The sequence below is a fragment of the Pseudorasbora parva genome, chromosome 15, assembly GCF_024679245.1.
Source record: "Pseudorasbora parva isolate DD20220531a chromosome 15, ASM2467924v1, whole genome shotgun sequence".
In the NCBI taxonomy this organism is placed as follows: domain Eukaryota; kingdom Metazoa; phylum Chordata; class Actinopteri; order Cypriniformes; family Gobionidae; genus Pseudorasbora; species Pseudorasbora parva.
This window is the reverse complement of record NC_090186.1, coordinates 18,420,052-18,441,163: the sequence shown is the minus strand read 5'-3', so window position 1 is coordinate 18,441,163 and position 21,112 is coordinate 18,420,052. Positions and strand designations below refer to the sequence as shown.

The 21,112-nt window shown below is 40.3% G+C and overlaps 34 non-coding genes across 34 annotated transcripts; all 34 read left to right on the top strand.

Moving 5' to 3' along the window:
- The first annotated feature begins 266 nt into the window (after positions 1-266).
- On the top strand, positions 267-378 carry trnal-caa (transfer RNA leucine (anticodon CAA)). The gene is made up of 2 exons: positions 267-304; positions 333-378. It is a non-coding gene; the product is annotated as a tRNA-Leu (tRNA).
- Positions 379-1,184: 806 nt separating this feature from the next.
- Positions 1,185-1,296, top strand: trnal-caa (transfer RNA leucine (anticodon CAA)). Its single transcript has 2 exons — positions 1,185-1,222; positions 1,251-1,296. It is a non-coding gene; the product is annotated as a tRNA-Leu (tRNA).
- Positions 1,297-2,330: 1,034 nt separating this feature from the next.
- Positions 2,331-2,442, top strand: trnal-caa (transfer RNA leucine (anticodon CAA)). The gene is made up of 2 exons: positions 2,331-2,368; positions 2,397-2,442. It is a non-coding gene; the product is annotated as a tRNA-Leu (tRNA).
- A 348-nt stretch (positions 2,443-2,790) lies between these two features.
- Positions 2,791-2,902, top strand: trnal-caa (transfer RNA leucine (anticodon CAA)). Its single transcript has 2 exons — positions 2,791-2,828; positions 2,857-2,902. It is a non-coding gene; the product is annotated as a tRNA-Leu (tRNA).
- Positions 2,903-3,020: 118 nt separating this feature from the next.
- trnal-caa (transfer RNA leucine (anticodon CAA)) lies at positions 3,021-3,132 on the top strand. Its single transcript has 2 exons — positions 3,021-3,058; positions 3,087-3,132. It is a non-coding gene; the product is annotated as a tRNA-Leu (tRNA).
- A 1,266-nt stretch (positions 3,133-4,398) lies between these two features.
- On the top strand, positions 4,399-4,510 carry trnal-caa (transfer RNA leucine (anticodon CAA)). The gene is made up of 2 exons: positions 4,399-4,436; positions 4,465-4,510. It is a non-coding gene; the product is annotated as a tRNA-Leu (tRNA).
- Positions 4,511-4,858: 348 nt separating this feature from the next.
- On the top strand, positions 4,859-4,970 carry trnal-caa (transfer RNA leucine (anticodon CAA)). The gene is made up of 2 exons: positions 4,859-4,896; positions 4,925-4,970. It is a non-coding gene; the product is annotated as a tRNA-Leu (tRNA).
- Positions 4,971-5,776: 806 nt separating this feature from the next.
- trnal-caa (transfer RNA leucine (anticodon CAA)) lies at positions 5,777-5,888 on the top strand. Its single transcript has 2 exons — positions 5,777-5,814; positions 5,843-5,888. It is a non-coding gene; the product is annotated as a tRNA-Leu (tRNA).
- A 1,034-nt stretch (positions 5,889-6,922) lies between these two features.
- trnal-caa (transfer RNA leucine (anticodon CAA)) lies at positions 6,923-7,034 on the top strand. The gene is made up of 2 exons: positions 6,923-6,960; positions 6,989-7,034. It is a non-coding gene; the product is annotated as a tRNA-Leu (tRNA).
- Positions 7,035-7,382: 348 nt separating this feature from the next.
- Positions 7,383-7,494, top strand: trnal-caa (transfer RNA leucine (anticodon CAA)). The gene is made up of 2 exons: positions 7,383-7,420; positions 7,449-7,494. It is a non-coding gene; the product is annotated as a tRNA-Leu (tRNA).
- A 1,266-nt stretch (positions 7,495-8,760) lies between these two features.
- trnal-caa (transfer RNA leucine (anticodon CAA)) lies at positions 8,761-8,872 on the top strand. Its single transcript has 2 exons — positions 8,761-8,798; positions 8,827-8,872. It is a non-coding gene; the product is annotated as a tRNA-Leu (tRNA).
- A 118-nt stretch (positions 8,873-8,990) lies between these two features.
- On the top strand, positions 8,991-9,102 carry trnal-caa (transfer RNA leucine (anticodon CAA)). Its single transcript has 2 exons — positions 8,991-9,028; positions 9,057-9,102. It is a non-coding gene; the product is annotated as a tRNA-Leu (tRNA).
- An 806-nt stretch (positions 9,103-9,908) lies between these two features.
- On the top strand, positions 9,909-10,020 carry trnal-caa (transfer RNA leucine (anticodon CAA)). The gene is made up of 2 exons: positions 9,909-9,946; positions 9,975-10,020. It is a non-coding gene; the product is annotated as a tRNA-Leu (tRNA).
- Positions 10,021-10,599: 579 nt separating this feature from the next.
- Positions 10,600-10,711, top strand: trnal-caa (transfer RNA leucine (anticodon CAA)). The gene is made up of 2 exons: positions 10,600-10,637; positions 10,666-10,711. It is a non-coding gene; the product is annotated as a tRNA-Leu (tRNA).
- Positions 10,712-11,058: 347 nt separating this feature from the next.
- Positions 11,059-11,170, top strand: trnal-caa (transfer RNA leucine (anticodon CAA)). The gene is made up of 2 exons: positions 11,059-11,096; positions 11,125-11,170. It is a non-coding gene; the product is annotated as a tRNA-Leu (tRNA).
- A 578-nt stretch (positions 11,171-11,748) lies between these two features.
- On the top strand, positions 11,749-11,860 carry trnal-caa (transfer RNA leucine (anticodon CAA)). The gene is made up of 2 exons: positions 11,749-11,786; positions 11,815-11,860. It is a non-coding gene; the product is annotated as a tRNA-Leu (tRNA).
- Positions 11,861-12,208: 348 nt separating this feature from the next.
- Positions 12,209-12,321, top strand: trnal-caa (transfer RNA leucine (anticodon CAA)). The gene is made up of 2 exons: positions 12,209-12,246; positions 12,276-12,321. It is a non-coding gene; the product is annotated as a tRNA-Leu (tRNA).
- Positions 12,322-13,355: 1,034 nt separating this feature from the next.
- trnal-caa (transfer RNA leucine (anticodon CAA)) lies at positions 13,356-13,467 on the top strand. The gene is made up of 2 exons: positions 13,356-13,393; positions 13,422-13,467. It is a non-coding gene; the product is annotated as a tRNA-Leu (tRNA).
- Positions 13,468-13,814: 347 nt separating this feature from the next.
- On the top strand, positions 13,815-13,926 carry trnal-caa (transfer RNA leucine (anticodon CAA)). The gene is made up of 2 exons: positions 13,815-13,852; positions 13,881-13,926. It is a non-coding gene; the product is annotated as a tRNA-Leu (tRNA).
- Positions 13,927-14,274: 348 nt separating this feature from the next.
- Positions 14,275-14,386, top strand: trnal-caa (transfer RNA leucine (anticodon CAA)). The gene is made up of 2 exons: positions 14,275-14,312; positions 14,341-14,386. It is a non-coding gene; the product is annotated as a tRNA-Leu (tRNA).
- A 576-nt stretch (positions 14,387-14,962) lies between these two features.
- On the top strand, positions 14,963-15,074 carry trnal-caa (transfer RNA leucine (anticodon CAA)). The gene is made up of 2 exons: positions 14,963-15,000; positions 15,029-15,074. It is a non-coding gene; the product is annotated as a tRNA-Leu (tRNA).
- Positions 15,075-16,326: 1,252 nt separating this feature from the next.
- Positions 16,327-16,438, top strand: trnal-caa (transfer RNA leucine (anticodon CAA)). Its single transcript has 2 exons — positions 16,327-16,364; positions 16,393-16,438. It is a non-coding gene; the product is annotated as a tRNA-Leu (tRNA).
- Positions 16,439-17,015: 577 nt separating this feature from the next.
- trnal-caa (transfer RNA leucine (anticodon CAA)) lies at positions 17,016-17,127 on the top strand. The gene is made up of 2 exons: positions 17,016-17,053; positions 17,082-17,127. It is a non-coding gene; the product is annotated as a tRNA-Leu (tRNA).
- A 347-nt stretch (positions 17,128-17,474) lies between these two features.
- Positions 17,475-17,586, top strand: trnal-caa (transfer RNA leucine (anticodon CAA)). Its single transcript has 2 exons — positions 17,475-17,512; positions 17,541-17,586. It is a non-coding gene; the product is annotated as a tRNA-Leu (tRNA).
- An 804-nt stretch (positions 17,587-18,390) lies between these two features.
- On the top strand, positions 18,391-18,502 carry trnal-caa (transfer RNA leucine (anticodon CAA)). The gene is made up of 2 exons: positions 18,391-18,428; positions 18,457-18,502. It is a non-coding gene; the product is annotated as a tRNA-Leu (tRNA).
- Positions 18,503-18,620: 118 nt separating this feature from the next.
- trnal-caa (transfer RNA leucine (anticodon CAA)) lies at positions 18,621-18,732 on the top strand. Its single transcript has 2 exons — positions 18,621-18,658; positions 18,687-18,732. It is a non-coding gene; the product is annotated as a tRNA-Leu (tRNA).
- Positions 18,733-19,308: 576 nt separating this feature from the next.
- Positions 19,309-19,420, top strand: trnal-caa (transfer RNA leucine (anticodon CAA)). The gene is made up of 2 exons: positions 19,309-19,346; positions 19,375-19,420. It is a non-coding gene; the product is annotated as a tRNA-Leu (tRNA).
- A 118-nt stretch (positions 19,421-19,538) lies between these two features.
- On the top strand, positions 19,539-19,650 carry trnal-caa (transfer RNA leucine (anticodon CAA)). Its single transcript has 2 exons — positions 19,539-19,576; positions 19,605-19,650. It is a non-coding gene; the product is annotated as a tRNA-Leu (tRNA).
- Positions 19,651-19,768: 118 nt separating this feature from the next.
- trnal-caa (transfer RNA leucine (anticodon CAA)) lies at positions 19,769-19,880 on the top strand. Its single transcript has 2 exons — positions 19,769-19,806; positions 19,835-19,880. It is a non-coding gene; the product is annotated as a tRNA-Leu (tRNA).
- A 118-nt stretch (positions 19,881-19,998) lies between these two features.
- Positions 19,999-20,110, top strand: trnal-caa (transfer RNA leucine (anticodon CAA)). Its single transcript has 2 exons — positions 19,999-20,036; positions 20,065-20,110. It is a non-coding gene; the product is annotated as a tRNA-Leu (tRNA).
- A 116-nt stretch (positions 20,111-20,226) lies between these two features.
- trnal-caa (transfer RNA leucine (anticodon CAA)) lies at positions 20,227-20,338 on the top strand. Its single transcript has 2 exons — positions 20,227-20,264; positions 20,293-20,338. It is a non-coding gene; the product is annotated as a tRNA-Leu (tRNA).
- A 118-nt stretch (positions 20,339-20,456) lies between these two features.
- Positions 20,457-20,568, top strand: trnal-caa (transfer RNA leucine (anticodon CAA)). The gene is made up of 2 exons: positions 20,457-20,494; positions 20,523-20,568. It is a non-coding gene; the product is annotated as a tRNA-Leu (tRNA).
- Positions 20,569-20,686: 118 nt separating this feature from the next.
- Positions 20,687-20,798, top strand: trnal-caa (transfer RNA leucine (anticodon CAA)). The gene is made up of 2 exons: positions 20,687-20,724; positions 20,753-20,798. It is a non-coding gene; the product is annotated as a tRNA-Leu (tRNA).
- Positions 20,799-20,916: 118 nt separating this feature from the next.
- On the top strand, positions 20,917-21,028 carry trnal-caa (transfer RNA leucine (anticodon CAA)). The gene is made up of 2 exons: positions 20,917-20,954; positions 20,983-21,028. It is a non-coding gene; the product is annotated as a tRNA-Leu (tRNA).
- The last annotated feature ends 84 nt before the right edge of the window (positions 21,029-21,112 follow it).

Below are 21,112 nucleotides of genomic sequence, written 5' to 3'. Positions count from 1 at the left end.
ATCAAAAGACTGAGCATCAGAAAACCAGTTGTGGCTGTCAGAATGGACGAGTGGTCTAAGGCGCCAGACTCAAGGTGCTTCAACCTTCTCAAATGTTGAGGATTCTGGTCTCCGAATGGAGGCGTGGGTTCAAATCCCACTTCTGACAAGTAGCTTTTGTAATGAAAACTTGAAATAATGTGATGGTAATATATCTTATATTATCTTTTGAGTTTTTACCAACATGGACAATCAAAAGACTGAGCATCAGAAAGCCAGCTGTGGCTGTCAGAATGGCCGAGTGGTCTAAGGCGCCAGACTCAAGGTGCTTCAACCTTCTCAAATGTTGAGGATTCTGGTCTCTGAATGGAGGCGTGGGTTCAAATCCCACTTCTGACAAGTATTTTTTGTAATGAAAACTTGAAATAATGTGATGTTAATATATCTTATATTATCGTTTGAGTTTTTACCATCATGGACAATCAAAAGACTGAGCATCAGAAAAGCAGCTGTGACTGTCAGAATGGCCGAGTGGTCTAAGGCGCCAGACTCAAGGTGCTTCAACCTTCTCAAATGTTGAGGATTATGGTCTCCGAATGGAGGCGTGGGTTCAAATCCCACTTCTGACAAGTAGCTTTTGTAATGAAAACTTGAAATAATGTGATGTTAATATATCTTATATTATCTTTTGAGTTTTTACCATCATGGACAATCAAAAGACTGAGCATCAGAAAAGCAGTTGTGACAGTCAGAATGGCCGAGTGGTCAAAGGCGCCAGACTGAAGGTGCTTCAACCTTCTCAAATGTTGAGGATTCTGGTCTCCGAATGGAGGCGTGGGTTCAAATCCCACTTCTGACAACTAGCTTTTAAAATGAACACTTGAATTAACGTGAAGGTAATGAATCTTATATTCCTTTTTGAGTTTTTACCATCACGAATAATGAAAAGACTGAGCATCAGAACGCTAGTTGTGGCTGTCAGAATGGCCGAGTGGTCTAAGGCGCCAGACTCAAGGTGCTTCAACCTTCTCAAATGTAGAGGATTCTGGTCTCCGAATGGAGGCGTGGGTTCAAATACCACTTCTGACAAGTAGCTTTTATAATGAAAACTTGAAATAATGTGATGGTAATATATCATATTATCTTTTGAGTTTTTACCATCATGGACAATCAAAAGACTGAGCATCAGAAAACCAGTTTTTAATGTCAGAATGGCCGAGTGGTCTAAGGCGCCAGACTCAAGGTGCTTCAACCTTCTCAAATGTTGAGGATTCTGGTCTCCGAATGGAGGCGTGGGTTCAAATCCCACTTCTGACAAGTAGCTTTTATAATGAAAACTTGAATTAATGCGGTGGTAATATTTCCTATTATCTTTTGAGTTTTTACCATCATGGACAATCAAAAGACTGAGCATCAGAAAACCAGTTGTGGCTGTCAGAATGGCCGAGTGGTCTAAGGCGCCAGACTCAAGGTGCTTCAACCTTCTCAAATGTTGAGGATTCTGGTCTCCGAATAGAGGCGTGGGTTCAAATCCCACTTCTGACAACTAGCTTTTATAATGAAAACTTGAATTAATGTGAAGGTAACATATCTTATATTATCTTTTGAAATTTTACCATCATGGACAGTGAAAAGACTGAGCATCAGAAAGCTAGTTGTGAGTGTCAGAATGGCCGAGTGGTCTAAGGCGCCAGACTCAAGGTCTTTCAACCTTTCAAATGTTGAGGATTCAGGTCTCTGAATGGAGGCGTGGGTTCAAATCCCACTTCTGACATGTAGCTTTTGTAATGAAAACTTGAAATAATGTGATGGTAATATATCTTATATTATCTTTTGAGTTTTTAAAATCATGGACAATCAAAAGACTGAGCATCAGAAAAGCAGCCGTGACTGTCAGAATGGCCGAGTTGTCTAAGGCGCCAGACTCAAGGTTCTTCAACCTTCTCAAATGTTGAGGATTCTGGTCTCCGAATGGAGGCGTGGGTTCAAATCCCACTTCTGACAACTAGCTTTTAAAATGAACACTTGAATTAACGTGAAGGTAACATATCTTATATTATCTTTTGAAATTTTACCATCATGGACAATGAAAAGACTGAGCATCAGAAAGCTAGTTGTGAGTGTCAGAATGGCCGAGTGGTCTAAGGCGCCAGACTCAAGGTCTTTCAACCTTTCAAATGTTGAGGATTCAGGTCTCTGAATGGAGGCGTGGGTTCAAATCCCACTTCTGACATGTAGCTTTTGTAATGAAAACTTGAAATAATGTGATGGTAATATATCTTATATTATCTTTTGAGTTTTTAAAATCATGGACAATCAAAAGACTGAGCATCAGAAAAGCAGCTGTGGCTGTCAGAATGGCCGAGTGGTCTAAGGCGCCAGACTCAAGGTGCTTCAACCTTCTCAAATGTTGAGGATTCTGGTCTCCGAATGGAGGCGTGGGTTCAAATCCCACTTCTGACAAGTAGCTTTTATAATGAAAACTTGAAATAATGTGATGGTAATATATCTTATATTATCTTTTGAGTTTTTACCATCATGGACAATCAAAAGACTGAGCATCAGAAAACCATTTGTGGCTGTCACAATGGCCGAGTGGTCTAAGGCGCCAGACTCAAGGTGCTTCAACCTTCTCAAATGTTGAGGATTCTGGTCTCCGAATGGAGGCGTGGGTTCAAATCCCACTTCTGACAAGTAGCTTTTATAATGAAAACTTGAAATAATGTGATGTTAATATATCTTATATTATCTTTTGAGTTTTTACCATCATGGACAATCAAAAGACTGAGCATCAGAAAACCAGTTTTGACTGTCAGAATGGCCGAGTGGTCTAAGGCGCCAGACTCAAGGTGCTTCAACCTTCTCAAATGTTGAGGATTCTGGTCTCCGAATGGAGGCGTGGGTTCAAATCCCACTTCTGACAAGTAGCTTTTATAATGAAAACTTGAAATAATGTGACGGTAATATATCTTATATTATCTTTTGAGTTTTTACCATCATGGACAATCAAAAGACTGAGCATCAGAAAACCAGTTTTGACTGTCAGAATGGCCGAGTGGTCTAAGGCGCCAGACTCAAGGTGCTTCAACCTTCTCAAATGTTGAGGATTCTGGTCTCCGAATGGAGGCGTGGGTTCAAATCCCACTTCTGACAAGTAGCTTTTATAATGAAAACTTGAAATAATGTGACGGTAATATATCTTATATTATCTTTTGAGTTTTTACCATCATGGACAATCAAAAGACTGAGCATCAGAAAACCAGTTGTGGCTGTCAGAATGGCCGAGTGGTCTAAGGCGCCAGACTCAAGGTGCTTCAACCTTCTCAAATGTTGAGGATTCTGGTATCTGAATGGAGGCGTGGGTTCAAATCCCACTTCTGACAAGTAGCTTTTATAATGAAAACGTGAAATAATGTGACGGTAATATATCTTATATTATCTTTTGAGTTTTTACCATCTTGGACAATCAAAAGACTGAGCATCAGAAAACCAGTTGTGGCTGTCAGAATGGCCGAGTGGTCTAAGGCGCCAGACTCAAGGTGCTTCAACCTTCTCAAATGTTGAGGATTCTGGTCTCCGAATGGAGGTGTGGTTTCAAATCCCACTTCTGACAAGTAGCTTTTATAATGAAAACTTGAAATAATGTGATGGTAATATATCTTATATTATCTTTTGAGTTTTTACCATCATGGACAATCAAAAGACCGAGCATCAGAAAAGCAGTTGTGACAGTCAGAATGGCCGAGTGGTCTAAGGCGCCAGACTCAAGGTGCTTCAACCTTCTCAAATGTTGAGGATTCTGGTCTCCGAATAGAGGCGTGGGTTCAAATCCCACTTCTGACAACTAGCTTTTAAAATGAACACTTGAATTAACGTGAAGGTAATGAATCTTATATTCCTTTTTGAGTTTTTACCATCATGAATAATGAAAAGACTGAGCATCAGAACGCTAGTGGTGGCCGTCAGAATGGCCGAGTGGTCTAAGGCGCCAGACTCAAGGTGCTTCAACCTTCTCAAATGTTGAGGATTCAGGTCTCTGAATGGAGGCGTGGGTTCAAATCCCACTTCTGACAAGTAGCTTTTATAATGAAAACTTGAAATAATGTGACGGTAATATATCTTATATTATCTTTTGCGTTTTTACCATCATGGACAATCAAAAGACTGAGCATCAGAAAAGCAGCTGTGACAGCCGGAATGGCCGAGTGGTCTAAGGCGCCAGACTCAAGGTGCTTCAAATTTCTCAAATGTTGAGGATTCTGATCTCCGAATGGAGGCATGGGTTCACATCCCACTTCTGACAAGTAGCTATTATAATGAAAACTTGAATTAATGCGGTGGTAATATTTCCTATTATCTTTTGAGTTTTTACCATCATGGACAATCAAAAGACTGAGCATCAGAAAACCAGTTTTGACTGTCAGAATGGCCGAGTGGTCTAAGGCGCCAGACTCAAGGTGCTTCAACCTTCTCAAATGTTGAGGATTCTGGTCTCCGAATGGAGGCGTGGGTTCAAATCCCACTTCTGACAAGTAGCTTTTATAATGAAAACTTGAAATAATGTGACGGTAATATATCTTATATTATCTTTTGAGTTTTTACCATCATGGACAATCAAAAGACTGAGCATCAGAAAACCAGTTGTGGCTGTCAGAATGGACGAGTGGTCTAAGGCGCCAGACTCAAGGTGCTTCAACCTTCTCAAATGTTGAGGATTCTGGTCTCCGAATGGAGGCGTGGGTTCAAATCCCACTTCTGACAAGTAGCTTTTGTAATGAAAACTTGAAATAATGTGATGGTAATATATCTTATATTATCTTTTGAGTTTTTACCAACATGGACAATCAAAAGACTGAGCATCAGAAAGCCAGCTGTGGCTGTCAGAATGGCCGAGTGGTCTAAGGCGCCAGACTCAAGGTGCTTCAACCTTCTCAAATGTTGAGGATTCTGGTCTCTGAATGGAGGCGTGGGTTCAAATCCCACTTCTGACAAGTATTTTTTGTAATGAAAACTTGAAATAATGTGATGTTAATATATCTTATATTATCGTTTGAGTTTTTACCATCATGGACAATCAAAAGACTGAGCATCAGAAAAGCAGCTGTGACTGTCAGAATGGCCGAGTGGTCTAAGGCGCCAGACTCAAGGTGCTTCAACCTTCTCAAATGTTGAGGATTATGGTCTCCGAATGGAGGCGTGGGTTCAAATCCCACTTCTGACAAGTAGCTTTTGTAATGAAAACTTGAAATAATGTGATGTTAATATATCTTATATTATCTTTTGAGTTTTTACCATCATGGACAATCAAAAGACTGAGCATCAGAAAAGCAGTTGTGACAGTCAGAATGGCCGAGTGGTCAAAGGCGCCAGACTGAAGGTGCTTCAACCTTCTCAAATGTTGAGGATTCTGGTCTCCGAATGGAGGCGTGGGTTCAAATCCCACTTCTGACAACTAGCTTTTAAAATGAACACTTGAATTAACGTGAAGGTAATGAATCTTATATTCCTTTTTGAGTTTTTACCATCACGAATAATGAAAAGACTGAGCATCAGAACGCTAGTTGTGGCTGTCAGAATGGCCGAGTGGTCTAAGGCGCCAGACTCAAGGTGCTTCAACCTTCTCAAATGTAGAGGATTCTGGTCTCCGAATGGAGGCGTGGGTTCAAATACCACTTCTGACAAGTAGCTTTTATAATGAAAACTTGAAATAATGTGATGGTAATATATCATATTATCTTTTGAGTTTTTACCATCATGGACAATCAAAAGACTGAGCATCAGAAAACCAGTTTTTAATGTCAGAATGGCCGAGTGGTCTAAGGCGCCAGACTCAAGGTGCTTCAACCTTCTCAAATGTTGAGGATTCTGGTCTCCGAATGGAGGCGTGGGTTCAAATCCCACTTCTGACAAGTAGCTTTTATAATGAAAACTTGAATTAATGCGGTGGTAATATTTCCTATTATCTTTTGAGTTTTTACCATCATGGACAATCAAAAGACTGAGCATCAGAAAACCAGTTGTGGCTGTCAGAATGGCCGAGTGGTCTAAGGCGCCAGACTCAAGGTGCTTCAACCTTCTCAAATGTTGAGGATTCTGGTCTTCGAATAGAGGCGTGGGTTCAAATCCCACTTCTGACAACTAGCTTTTATAATGAAAACTTGAATTAATGTGAAGGTAACATATCTTATATTATCTTTTGAAATTTTACCATCATGGACAGTGAAAAGACTGAGCATCAGAAAGCTAGTTGTGAGTGTCAGAATGGCCGAGTGGTCTAAGGCGCCAGACTCAAGGTCTTTCAACCTTTCAAATGTTGAGGATTCAGGTCTCTGAATGGAGGCGTGGGTTCAAATCCCACTTCTGACATGTAGCTTTTGTAATGAAAACTTGAAATAATGTGATGGTAATATATCTTATATTATCTTTTGAGTTTTTAAAATCATGGACAATCAAAAGACTGAGCATCAGAAAAGCAGCCGTGACTGTCAGAATGGCCGAGTTGTCTAAGGCGCCAGACTCAAGGTTCTTCAACCTTCTCAAATGTTGAGGATTCTGGTCTCCGAATGGAGGCGTGGGTTCAAATCCCACTTCTGACAACTAGCTTTTAAAATGAACACTTGAATTAACGTGAAGGTAACATATCTTATATTATCTTTTGAAATTTTACCATCATGGACAATGAAAAGACTGAGCATCAGAAAGCTAGTTGTGAGTGTCAGAATGGCCGAGTGGTCTAAGGCGCCAGACTCAAGGTCTTTCAACCTTTCAAATGTTGAGGATTCAGGTCTCTGAATGGAGGCGTGGGTTCAAATCCCACTTCTGACATGTAGCTTTTGTAATGAAAACTTGAAATAATGTGATGGTAATATATCTTATATTATCTTTTGAGTTTTTAAAATCATGGACAATCAAAAGACTGAGCATCAGAAAAGCAGCTGTGGCTGTCAGAATGGCCGAGTGGTCTAAGGCGCCAGACTCAAGGTGCTTCAACCTTCTCAAATGTTGAGGATTCTGGTCTCCGAATGGAGGCGTGGGTTCAAATCCCACTTCTGACAAGTAGCTTTTATAATGAAAACTTGAAATAATGTGATGGTAATATATCTTATATTATCTTTTGAGTTTTTACCATCATGGACAATCAAAAGACTGAGCATCAGAAAACCATTTGTGGCTGTCACAATGGCCGAGTGGTCTAAGGCGCCAGACTCAAGGTGCTTCAACCTTCTCAAATGTTGAGGATTCTGGTCTCCGAATGGAGGCGTGGGTTCAAATCCCACTTCTGACAAGTAGCTTTTATAATGAAAACTTGAAATAATGTGATGTTAATATATCTTATATTATCTTTTGAGTTTTTACCATCATGGACAATCAAAAGACTGAGCATCAGAAAACCAGTTTTGACTGTCAGAATGGCCGAGTGGTCTAAGGCGCCAGACTCAAGGTGCTTCAACCTTCTCAAATGTTGAGGATTCTGGTCTCCGAATGGAGGCGTGGGTTCAAATCCCACTTCTGACAAGTAGCTTTTATAATGAAAACTTGAAATAATGTGACGGTAATATATCTTATATTATCTTTTGAGTTTTTACCATCATGGACAATCAAAAGACTGAGCATCAGAAAACCAGTTGTGGCTGTCAGAATGGCCGAGTGGTCTAAGGCGCCAGACTCAAGGTGCTTCAACCTTCTCAAATGTTGAGGATTCTGGTATCTGAATGGAGGCGTGGGTTCAAATCCCACTTCTGACAAGTAGCTTTTATAATGAAAACGTGAAATAATGTGACGGTAATATATCTTATATTATCTTTTGAGTTTTTACCATCTTGGACAATCAAAAGACTGAGCATCAGAAAACCAGTTGTGGCTGTCAGAATGGCCGAGTGGTCTAAGGCGCCAGACTCAAGGTGCTTCAACCTTCTCAAATGTTGAGGATTCTGGTCTCCGAATGGAGGTGTGGTTTCAAATCCCACTTCTGACAAGTAGCTTTTATAATGAAAACTTGAAATAATGTGATGGTAATATATCTTATATTATCTTTTGAGTTTTTACCATCATGGACAATCAAAAGACCGAGCATCAGAAAAGCAGTTGTGACAGTCAGAATGGCCGAGTGGTCTAAGGCGCCAGACTCAAGGTGCTTCAACCTTCTCAAATGTTGAGGATTCTGGTCTCCGAATAGAGGCGTGGGTTCAAATCCCACTTCTGACAACTAGCTTTTAAAATGAACACTTGAATTAACGTGAAGGTAATGAATCTTATATTCCTTTTTGAGTTTTTACCATCATGAATAATGAAAAGACTGAGCATCAGAACGCTAGTGGTGGCCGTCAGAATGGCCGAGTGGTCTAAGGCGCCAGACTCAAGGTGCTTCAACCTTCTCAAATGTTGAGGATTCAGGTCTCTGAATGGAGGCGTGGGTTCAAATCCCACTTCTGACAAGTAGCTTTTATAATGAAAACTTGAAATAATGTGACGGTAATATATCTTATATTATCTTTTGCGTTTTTACCATCATGGACAATCAAAAGACTGAGCATCAGAAAAGCAGCTGTGACAGCCGGAATGGCCGAGTGGTCTAAGGCGCCAGACTCAAGGTGCTTCAAATTTCTCAAATGTTGAGGATTCTGATCTCCGAATGGAGGCATGGGTTCACATCCCACTTCTGACAAGTAGCTATTATAATGAAAACTTGAATTAATGCGGTGGTAATATTTCCTATTATCTTTTGAGTTTTTACCATCATGGACAATCAAAAGACTGAGCATCAGAAAACCAGTTTTGACTGTCAGAATGGCCGAGTGGTCTAAGGCGCCAGACTCAAGGTGCTTCAACCTTCTCAAATGTTGAGGATTCTGGTCTCCGAATGGAGGCGTGGGTTCAAATCCCACTTCTGACAAGTAGCTTTTATAATGAAAACTTGAAATAATGTGACGGTAATATATCTTATATTATCTTTTGAGTTTTTACCATCATGGACAATCAAAAGACTGAGCAACAGAAAACCAGTTGTGCCTGTCAGAATGGCCGAGTGGTCTAAGGCGCCAGACTCAAGGTGCTTCAACCTTCTCAAATGTTGAGGATTCTGGTCTCCGAATGGAGGCGTGGGTTCAAATCCCACTTCTGACAAGTAGCTTTTATAATGAAAACTTGAAATAATGTGACGGCAATATATCTTATATTACCTTTTGAGTTTTTACCATCATGGACAATCAAAAGACTGAGCATCAGAAAACCATTTGTGGCTGTCACAATGGCCGAGTGGTCTAAGGCGCCAGACTCAAGGTGCTTCAACCTTCTCAAATGTTGAGGATTCTGGTCTCCGAATGGAGGCGTGGGTTCAAATCCCACTTCTGACAAGTAGCTTTTGTAATGAAAACTTGAAATAATGTGATGTTAATATATCTTATATTATCTTTTGAGTTTTTACCATCATGGACAATCAAAAGACTGAGCATCAGAAAAGCAGTTTTGACAGTCAGAATGGCCGAGTGGTCTAAGGCGCCAGACTCAAGGTGCTTCAAATTTCTCAAATGTTGAGGATTCTGATCTCCGAATGGAGGCATGGGTTCACATCCCACTTCTGACAAGTAGCTATTATAATGAAAACTTGAATTAATGCGGTGGTAATATTTCCTATTATCTTTTGAGTTTTTACCATCATGGACAATCAAAAGACTGAGCATCAGAAAACCAGTTTTGACTGTCAGAATGGCGGAGTGGTCTAAGGCGCCAGACTCAAGGTGCTTCAACCTTCTCAAATGTTGAGGATTCTGGTCTCCGAATGGAGGCGTGGGTTCAAATCCCACTTCTGACAAGTAGCTTTTATAATGAAAACTTGAAATAATGTGACGGTAATATATCTTATATTATCTTTTGAGTTTTTACCATCATGGACAATCAAAAGACTGAGCATCAGAAAACCAGTTGTGATTGTCAGAATGGCCGAGTGGTCTAAGGCGCCAGACTCAAGGTGCTTCAACCTTCTCAAATGTTGAGGATTCTGGTCTCCGAATGGAGGCGTGGGTTCAAATCCCACTTCTGACAAGTAGCTTTTATAATGAAAACTTGAAATAATGTGACGGTAATATATCTTATATTATCTTTTGAGTTTTTACCATCATGGACAATCAAAAGACTGAGCATCAGAAAACCATTTGTGGCTGTCACAATGGCCGAGTGGTCTAAGGCGCCAGACTCAAGGTGCTTCAACCTTCTCAAATGTTGAGGATTCTGGTCTCCGAATGGAGGCGTGGGTTCAAATCCCACTTCTGACAAGTAGCTTTTATAATGAAAACTTGAAATAATGTGATGTTAATATATCTTATATTATCTTTTGAGTTTTTACCATCATGGACAATCAAAAGACTGAGCATCAGAAAAGCAGCTGTGACTGTCAGAATGGCCGAGTGGTCTAAGGCGCCAGACTCAAGGTGCTTCAACCTTCTCAAAATGTTGAGGATTCTGGTCTCCGAATAGAGGCGTGGGTTCAAATCCCACTTCTGACAAGTAGCTTTTATAATGAAAACTTGAAATAATGTGACGGTAATATATCTTATATTATCTTTTGAGTTTTTACCATCATGGACAATCAAAAGACTGAGCATCAGAAAACCAGTTGTGGCTGTCAGAATGGCCGAGTGGTCTAAGGCGCCAGACTCAAGGTGCTTCAACCTTCTCAAATGTTGAGGATTCTGGTCTCCGAATGGAGGCGTGGGTTCAAATCCCACTTCTGACAAGTAGCTTTTATAATGAAAACTTGAAATAATGTGATCGTAATATATCTTATATTATCTTTTGAGTTTTTACCATCATGAACAATCAAAAGACTGAGCATCAGAAAAGCATTTGTGACAGTCAGAATGGCCGAGTGGTCTAAGGCACCAGACTCAAGGTGCTTCAACCTTCTCAAATGTTGAGGATTCTGGTCTCCGAATGGAGGCGTGGGTTCAAATCCAACTTCTGACAACTAGCTTTAAAATGAACACTTGAATTAACGTGAAGGTAATGAATCTTATATTCCTTTTTGAGTTTTTACCATCATGAATAATGAAAAGACTGAGCATCAGAACGCTAGTTGTGGCTGTCAGAATGGCCGAGTGGTATATGGCGCCAGACTCAAGGTGCTTCAACCTTCTCAAATGTTGAGGATTCTGGTCTCCGAATGGAGGCGTGGGTTCAAATCCCACTTCTGACAACTAGCTTTTATAATGAAAACTTGAATTAATGTGAAGATAATATATCTTATATTATGTTTTGAGTTTTTACCATCATGGAAAATGAAAAGACTGAGCATCAGAAAGCTAGTTGTGAGTGTCAGAATGGCCGAGTAGTCTAAGGCACCAGACTCAAGGTGCTTCAACCTTCTCAAATGTAGAGGTTTCTGATCTCCGAATGGAGGCGTGGGTTCAAATACCACTTCTGACAAGTAGCTTTTATAATGAAAACTTGAAATAATGTGATGGTAATATATCTTATATTATCTTTTGAGTTTTTACCATCATGGACAATCAAAAGACTGAGCATCAGAAAAGCAGTTGTGACAGTCAGAATGGCCGAGTGGTCTAAGGCGCCAGACTCAAGGTGCTTCAACCTTCTCAAATGTAGAGGTTTCTGATCTCCGAATGGAGGCGTGGGTTCAAATACCACTTCTGACAAGTAGCTTTTATAATGAAAACTTGAAATAATGTGATGGTAATATATCTTATATTATCTTTTGAGTTTTTACCATCATGGACAATCAAAAGACTGAGCATCAGAAAAGCAGTTGTGACAGTCAGAATGGCCGAGTGGTCTAAGGCGCCAGACTCAAGGTGCTTCAACCTTCTCAAATGTTGAGGATTCTGGTCTCCGAATGGAGGCGTGGGTTCAAATCCCACTTCTGACAAGTAGCTTTTATAATGAAAACTTGAAATAATGTGACGGTAATATATCTTATATTATCTTTTGAGTTTTTACCATCATGGACAATCAAAAGACTGAGCATCAGAAAACCATTTGTGGCTGTCACAATGGCCGAGTGGTCTAAGGCGCCAGACTCAAGGTGCTTCAACCTTCTCAAATGTTGAGGATTCTGGTCTCCGAATGGAGGCGTGGGTTCAAATCCCACTTCTGACAAGTAGCTTTTATAATGAAAACTTGAAATAATGTGATGTTAATATATCTTATATTATCTTTTGAGTTTTTACCATCATGGACAATCAAAAGACTGAGCATCAGAAAAGCAGCTGTGACTGTCAGAATGGCCGAGTGGTCTAAGGCGCCAGACTCAAGGTGCTTCAACCTTCTCAAAATGTTGAGGATTCTGGTCTCCGAATGGAGGCGTGGGTTCAAATCCCACTTCTGACAAGTAGCTTTTATAATGAAAACTTGAAATAATGTGACGGTAATATATCTTATATTATCTTTTGAGTTTTTACCATCATGGACAATCAAAAGACTGAGCATCAGAAAACCAGTTGTGGCTGTCAGAATGGCCGAGTGGTCTAAGGCGCCAGACTCAAGGTGCTTCAACCTTCTCAAATGTTGAGGATTCTGGTCTCCGAATGGAGGCGTGGGTCCAAATCCCACTTCTGACAAGTAGCTATTATAATGAAAACTTGAATTAATCCGGTGGTAATATTTCCTATTATCTTTTGAGTTTTTACCATCATGGACAATCAAAAGACTGAGCATCAGAAAACCAGTTGTGGCTGTAAGAATGGCCGAGTGGTCTAAGGCGCCAGACTCAAGGTGCTTCAACCTTCTCAAATGTTGAGGATTCTGGTTTCCGAATGAAGGCGTGGGTTCAAATCCCACTTCTGACAACTAGCTTTTAAAATGAACACTTGAATTAATGTGAAGGTAATGAATCTTATATTCCTTTTTGAGTTTTTCCATCATGAATAATGAAAAGACTGAGCATCAGAACGCTAGTTGTGGATGTCAGAATGGCCGAGTGGTCTAAGGCGCCAGACTCAAGGTCTTTCAACCTTTCAAATGTTGAGGATTCAGGTCTCCGAATGGAGGCGTGGTTTCAAATCCCACTTCTGACAAGTAGCTTTTGTAATGAAAACTTGAAAAAATGTAATGTTAATATATCTTATATTATCGTTTGAGTTTTTACCATCATGGACAATCAAAAGACTGAGCATCAGAAAACCAGTTGTGGCTGTCAGAATGGCCGAGTGGTCTAAGGCGCCAGACTCATGGTGCTTCAACCTTCTCAAATGTTGAGGGTTCTGGTCTCCGAAAGGAGGCGTGGGTTCAAATCCCACTTCTAACAAGTAGCTTTTGTAATGAAAACTTGAAATAATGTGATGGTAATATATCTTATATTATCTTTTGAGTTTTTACCATCATGGACAATCAAAAGACTGAGCATCAGAAAAGCAGTGGTGACAGTCAGAATGGCTGAGTGGTCTAAGGCGCCAGACTCAAGGTGCTTCAACCTTCTCAAATGTTGAGGATTCTGGTCTCCGAATGGAGGCGTGGGTTCAAATCCCACTTCTGACAACTAGCTTTTAAAATGAACACTTGAGTTAACGTGAAGGTAATGAATCTTATATTCCTTTTTGAGTTTTTACCATCATGAATAATGAAAAGACTGAGCATCAGAACGCTAGTTGTGGCTGTCAGAATGGCCGAGTGGTCTAAGGCGCCAGACCCAAGGTGCTTCAACCTTCTCAAATGTTGAGGATTCTGGTCTCCGAATGGAGGCGTGGGTTCAAATCCAGCTTCTGACAACTAGCTTTAAAATGAACACTTGAATTAACGTGAAGGTAACGAATCTTATATTCCTTTTTGAGTTTTTACCATCATGAATAATGAAAAGACTGAGCATCAGAACGCTAGTTGTGGCTGTCAGAATGGCCGAGTGGTATATGGCGCCAGACTCAAGGTGCTTCAACCTTCTCAAATGTTGAGGATTCTGGTCTCCGAATGGAGGCGTGGGTTCAAATCCCACTTCTGACAACTAGCTTTTATAATGAAAACTTGAATTAATGTGAAGATAATATATCTTATATTATCTTTTGAGTTTTTACCATCATGGAAAATGAAAAGACTGAGCATCAGAAAGCTAGTTGTGAGTGTCAGAATGGCCGAGTAGTCTAAGGCACCAGACTCAAGGTGCTTCAACCTTCTCAAATGTTGAGGATTCTGGTCTCCGAATGGAGGCGTGGGTTCAAATACCACTTCTGACAAGTAGCTTTTATAATGAAAACTTGAAATAATGTGACGGTAATATATCTTATATTATCTTTTGAGTTTTTACCATCATGGACAATCAAAAGACTGAGCATCAGAAAACCAGTTGTGGCTGTCAGAATGGCCGAGTGGTCTAAGGCGCCAGACTCAAGGTGCTTCAACCTTCTCAAATGTTGAGGATTCTGGTCTCCGAATGGAGGCGTGGGTTCAAATCCCACTTCTGACAAGTAGCTTTTATAATGAAAACTTGAAATAATGTGACGGTAATATATCTTATATTATCTTTTGAGTTTTTACCATCGTGGACAATCAAAAGACTGAGCATCAGAAAACCATTTGTGGCTGTCACAATGGCCGAGTGGTCTAAGGCGCCAGACTCAAGGTGCTTCAACCTTCTCAAATGTTGAGGATTCTGGTCTCCGAATGGAGGTGTGGGTTCAAATCCCACTTCTGACAAGTAGCTTTTGTAATGAAAACTTGAAACAATGTGATGTTAATATATCTTATATTATCTTTTGAGTTTTTACCATCATGGACAATCAAAAGACTGAGCATCAGAAAAGCAGTTGTGACAGTCAGAATGGCCGAGTGGTCTAAGGCGCCAGACTCAAGGTGCTTCAAATTTCTCAAATGTTGAGGATTCTGATCTCCGAATGGAGGCATGGGTTCACATCCCACTTCTGACAAGTAGCTATTATAATGAAAACTTGAATTAATGCGGTGGTAATATTTCCTATTATCTTTTGAGTTTTTACCATCATGGACAATCAAAAGACTGAGCATCAGAAAACCAGTTTTGACTGTCAGAATGGCCGAGTGGTCTAAGGCGCCAGACTCAAGGTGCTTCAACCTTCTCAAATGTTGAGGATTCTGGTCTCCGAATGGAGGCGTGGGTTCAAATCCCACTTCTGACAAGTAGCTTTTATAATGAAAACTTGAAATAATGTGACGGTAATATATCTTATATTATCTTTTGAGTTTTTACCATCATGGACAATCAAAAGACTGAGCATCAGAAAACCAGTTGTGGCTGTCAGAATTGCCGAGTGGTCTAAGGCGCCAGACACAAGGTGCTTCAACCTTCTCAAATGTTGAGGATTCTGGTCTCCGAATGGAGGCGTGGGTTCAAATCCCACTTCTGACAAGTAGCTTTTATAATGAAAACTTGAAATAATGTGACGGTAATATATCTTATATTATCTTTTGAGTTTTTACCATCATGGACAATCAAAAGACTGAGCATCAGAAAACCATTTGTGGCTGTCACAATGGCCGAGTGGTCTAAGGCGCCAGACTCAAGGTGCTTCAACCTTCTCAAATGTTGAGGTTTCTGGTCTCCGAATGGAGGCGTGGGTTCAAATCCCACTTCTGACAAGTAGCTTTTATAATGAAAACTTGAAATAATGTGATGGTAATATATCTTATATTATCTTTTGAGTTTTTACCATCATGGACAATCAAAAGACTGAGCATCAGAAAACCATTTGTGGCTGTCACAATGGCCGAGTGGTCTAAGGCGCCAGACTCAAGGTGCTTCAACCTTCTCAAATGTTGAGGATTCTGGTCTCCGAATAGAGGCGTGGGTTCAAATCCCACTTCTGACAACTAGCTTTTAAAATGAACACTTGAATTAATGTGAAGGTAATGAATCTTATATTCCTTTTTGAGTTTTTCCATCATGAATAATGAAAAGACTGAGCATCAGAACGCTAGTTGTGGCTGTCAGAATGGCCGAGTGGTCTAAGGCGCCAGACTCAAGGTCTTTCAACCTTTCAAATGTTGAGGATTCAGGTCTCCGAGTGGAGGCGAGGGTTCAAATCCCACTTCTGACAAGTAGCTTTTGTAATGAAAACTTGAAAAAATGTGATGTTAATATATCTTATATTATCGTTTGAGTTTTTACCATCATGGACAATCAAAAGACTGAGCTGTGACTGTCAGAATGGCCGAGTGGTCTAAGGCGCCAGACTCAAGGTGCTTCAACCTTCTCAAATGTTGAGGATTCTGGTCTCGGAATGGAGGCGTGGGTTCAAATCCCACTTCTGACAAGTAGCTTTTATAATGAAAACTTGAAATAATGTGACGGTAATATATCTTATATTATCTTTTGAGTTTTTACCATCATGGACAATCAAAAGACTGAGCATCAGAAACCCAGTTGTGGCTGTCAGAATGGCCGAGTGGTCTAAGGTGCCAGACTCAAGGTGCTTCAACCTTCTCAAATGTTGAGGATTCTGGTCTCCGAATGGAGGCGTGGGTTCAAATCCCACTTCTGACAAGTAGCTTTTATAATGAAAACTTGAAATAATGTGACGGTAATATATCTTATATTATCTTTTGAGTTTTTACCATCATGGACAATGAAAAGACTGAGCATCAGAAAGGTAGTTGTGAGTGTCAGAATGGCCGAGTGGTCTAAGGCCCCAGACTCAAGGTGCTTCAACCTTCTCAAATGTAGAGGATTCTGGTCTCCGAATGGAGGCGTGGGTTCAAATACCACTTCTGACAAGTAGCTTTTATAATGAAAACTTGAAATAATGTGATGGTAATATATCTTATATTATCTTTTGAGTTTTTACCATCATGGACAATCAAAAGACTGAGCATCAGAAAAGCAGTTGTGACTGTCAGAATGGCTGAGTGGTCTAAGGCGCCAGACTCAAGGTGCTTCAAATTTTCTCAAATGTTGAGGATTCTGATCTCCGAATGGAGGCATGGGTTCAAATCCCACTTCTGACAAGTAGCTATTATAATGAAAACTTGAATTAATGCGGTGGTAATATTTCCTATTATCTTTTGAGTTTTTACCATCATGGACAATCAAAAGACTGAGCATCAAAAAACCAGTTGTGGCTGTCAGAATGGCCGAGTGGTCTAAGGCGCCAGACTCAAGGTGCTTCAACCTTCTCAAATGTTGATGGTTCTGGTCTCCGAATGGAGGCGTGGGTTCAAATCCCACTTCTGACAAGTAGCTTTTGTAATGAAAACTTGAAATAATGTGATGGTAATATATCTTATATTGTCTTTTGAGTTTTTACCATCATGGACAATCAAAAGACTGAGCATCAGAACGCTAGTTGTGGCTGTCAGAATGGCCGAGTGGTCTAAGGCGCCAGACTCAAGGTCTTTCAACCTTTCAAATGTTGAGGATTCAGGTCTCCGAATGGAGGCGTGGTTTCAAATCCCACTTCTGACAAGTAGCTTTTGTAATGAAAACTTGAAAAAATGTAATGTTAATATATCTTATATTATCGTTTGAGTTTTTACCATCATGGACAATCAAAAGACTGAGCATCAAAAAACCAGTTGTGGCTGTCAGAATGGCCGAGTGGTCTAAGGCGCCAGACTCAAGGTGCTTGAACCTTCTCAAATGTTGATGGTTCTGGTCTCCGAATGGAGGCGTGGGTTCAAATCCCACTTCTGACAAGTAGCTTTTATAATGAAAACTTGAAATAATGTGATGGTAATATATCTTATATTGTCTTTTGAGTTTTTACCATCATGGACAATCAAAAGACTGAGCATCAGAAAAGCAGTTGTGACAGTCAGAATGGCCGAGTGGTCTAAGGCGCCAGACTCAAGGTGCTTCAAATTTCTCAAATGTTGAGGATTCTGATCTCCGAATGGAGGCATGGGTTCACATCCCACTTCTGACAAGTAGCTATTATAATGAAAACTTGAATTAATGCGGTGGTAATATTTCCTATTATCTTTTGAGTTTTTACCATCATGGACAATCAAAAGACTGAGCATCAGAAAACCAGTTGTGGCTGTAAGAATGGCCGAGTGGTCTAAGGCGCCAGACTCAAGGTGCTTCAACCTTCTCAAATGTTGAGGATTCTGGTTTCCGAATGAAGGCGTGGGTTCAAATCCCACTTCTGACAACTAGCTTTTAAAATGAACACTTGAATTAATGTGAAGGTAATGAATCTTATATTCCTTTTTGAGTTTTTCCATCATGAATAATGAAAAGACTGAGCATCAGAACGCTAGTTGTGGCTGTCAGAATGGCCGAGTGGTCTAAGGCGCCAGACTCAAGGTCTTTCAACCTTTCAAATGTTGAGGATTCAGGTCTCCGAATGGAGGCGTGGTTTCAAATCCCACTTCTGACAAGTAGCTTTTGTAATGAAAACTTGAAAAAATGTAATGTTAATATATCTTATATTATCTTTTGAGTTTTTACCATCATGGACAATCAAAAGACTGAGCATCAGAAAAGCAGTGGTGACAGTCAGAATGGCTGAGTGGTCTAAGGCGCCAGACTCAAGGTGCTTCAACCTTCTCAAATGTTGAGGATTCTGGTCTCCGAATGGAGGCGTGGGTTCAAATCCCACTTCTGACAACTAGCTTTTAAAATGAACACTTGAGTTAACGTGAAGGTAATGAATCTTATATTCCTTTTTGAGTTTTTACCATCATGAATAATGAAAAGACTGAGCATCAGAACGCTAGTTGTGGCTGTCAGAATGGCCGAGTGGTCTAAGGCGCCAGACTCAAGGTGCTTCAACCTTCTCAAATGTTGAGGATTCTGGTCTCCGAATGGAGGCGTGGGTTCAAATCCCACTTCTGACAACTAGCTTTTATAATGAAAACTTGAATTAATGTGAAGGTAATATATCTTATATTATCTTTTGAGTTTTTACCATCATGGACAATGAAAAGACTGAGCATCAGAAAGCTAGTTGTGAGTGTCAGAATGGCCGAGTAGTCTAAGGCGCCAGACTCAAGGTGCTTCAACCTTCTCAAATGTAGAGGATTCTGGTCTCCGAATGGAGGCGTGGGTTCAAATACCACTTCTGACAAGTAGCTTTTATAATGAAAACTTGAAATAATGTGATGGTAATATATCTTATATTATCTTTTGAGTTTTTACCATCATGGACAATCAAAAGACTGAGCATCAGAATAGCAGTTGTGACAGTCAGAATGGCCGAGTGGTCTAAGGCGCCAGACTCAAGGTGCTTCAAATTTCTCAGATGTTGAGGATTCTGATCTCCGAATGGAGGCATGGGTTCAAATCCCACTTCTGACAAGTAGCTATTATAATGAAAACTTGAATTAATGCAGTGGTAATATTTCCTATTATCTTTTGAGTTTTTACCATCATGGACAATCAAAAGACTGAGCATCAGAAAACCATTTTTGACTGTCAGAATGGCCGAGTGGTCTAAGGTGCCAGACTCAAGGTGCTTCAACCTTCTCAAATGTTGAGGATTCTGGTCTCCGAATGGAGGCGTGGGTTCAAATCCCACTTCTGACAAGTAGCTTTTATAATGAAAACTTGAAATAATGTGACGGTAATATATCTTATATTATCATTTGAGTTTTTACCATCATGGACAATAAAAAGACTGAGCATCAGAAAACCAGTTGTGGCTGTCAGAATGGCCGAGTGGTCTAAGGCGCCAGACTCAAGGTGCTTCAACCTTCTCAAATGTTGAGGATTCTGGTCTCCGAATGGAGGCGTGGGTTCAAATCCCACTTCTGACAAGTAGCTTTTATAATGAAAACTTGAAATAATGTGACGGTCATATATCTTATATTATCTTTTGAGTTTTTACCATCATGGACAATCAAAAGACTGAGCATCAGAAAACCAGTTGTGACTGTCAGAATGGCCGAGTGGTCTAAGGCGCCAGACTCAAGGTGCTTCAACCTTCTCAAATGTTGAGGATTCTGGTCTCCGAATGGAGGCGTGGGTTCAAATCCCACTTCTGACATGTAGCTTTTGTAATGAAAACTTGAAATAATGTGATGGTAATATATCTTATATTATCTTTTGAGTTTTTACCATCATGGACAATCAAAAGACTGAGCATCAGAAAAGCAGTTGTGACAGTCAGAATGGCCGAGTGGTCTAAGGCGCCAGACTCAAGGTGCTTCAACCTTCTCAAATGTTGAGAATTCTGGTCTCCGAATGGAGGCGTGGGTTCAAATCCCACTTCTGACATGTAGCTTTTATAATGAAAACTTGAATTAATGCAGTGGTAATATTTCCTATTATCTTTTGAGTTTTTACCATCATGGACAATCAAAAGACTGAGCATCAGAAAACCATTTTTGACTGTCAGAATGGCCGAGTGGTCTAAGGTGCCAGACTCAAGGTGCTTCAACCTTCTCAAATGTTGAGGATTCTGGTCTCCGAATGGAGGCGTGGGTTCAAATCCCACTTCTGACAAGTAGCTTTTATAATGAAAACTTGAAATAATGTGACGGTAATATATCTTATATTATCATTTGAGTTTTTACCATCATGGACAATCAAAAGACTGAGCATCAGAAAACCAGTTGTGGCTGTCAGAATGGCCGAGTGGTCTAAGGCGCCAGACTCAAGGTGCTTCAACCTTCTCAAATGTTGAGGATTCTGGTCTCCGAATGGAGGCGTGGGTTCAAATCCCACTTCTGACAAGTAGCTTTTATAATGAAAACTTGAAATAATGTGACGGTCATATATCTTATATTATCTTTTGAGTTTTTACCATCATGGACAATCAAAAGACTGAGCATCAGAAAACCAGTTGTGACTGTCAGAATGGCCGAGTGGTCTAAGGCGCCAGACTCAAGGTGCTTCAACCTTCTCAAATGTTGAGGATTCTGGTCTCCGAATGGAGGCGTGGGTTCAAATCCCACTTCTGACATGTAGCTTTTGTAATGAAAACTTGAAATAATGTGATGGTAATATATCTTATATTATCTTTTGAGTTTTTACCATCATGGACAATCAAAAGACTGAGCATCAGAAAAGCAGTTGTGACAGTCAGAATGGCCGAGTGGTCTAAGGCGCCAGACTCAAGGTGCTTCAACCTTCTCAAATGTTGAGAATTCTGGTCTCCGAATGGAGGCGTGGGTTCAAATCCCACTTCTGACAAGTAGCTTTTATAATGAACACTTGAAATAATGTGACGGTAATATATCTTATATTATCTTTTGAGTTTTTACCATCATGGACAAT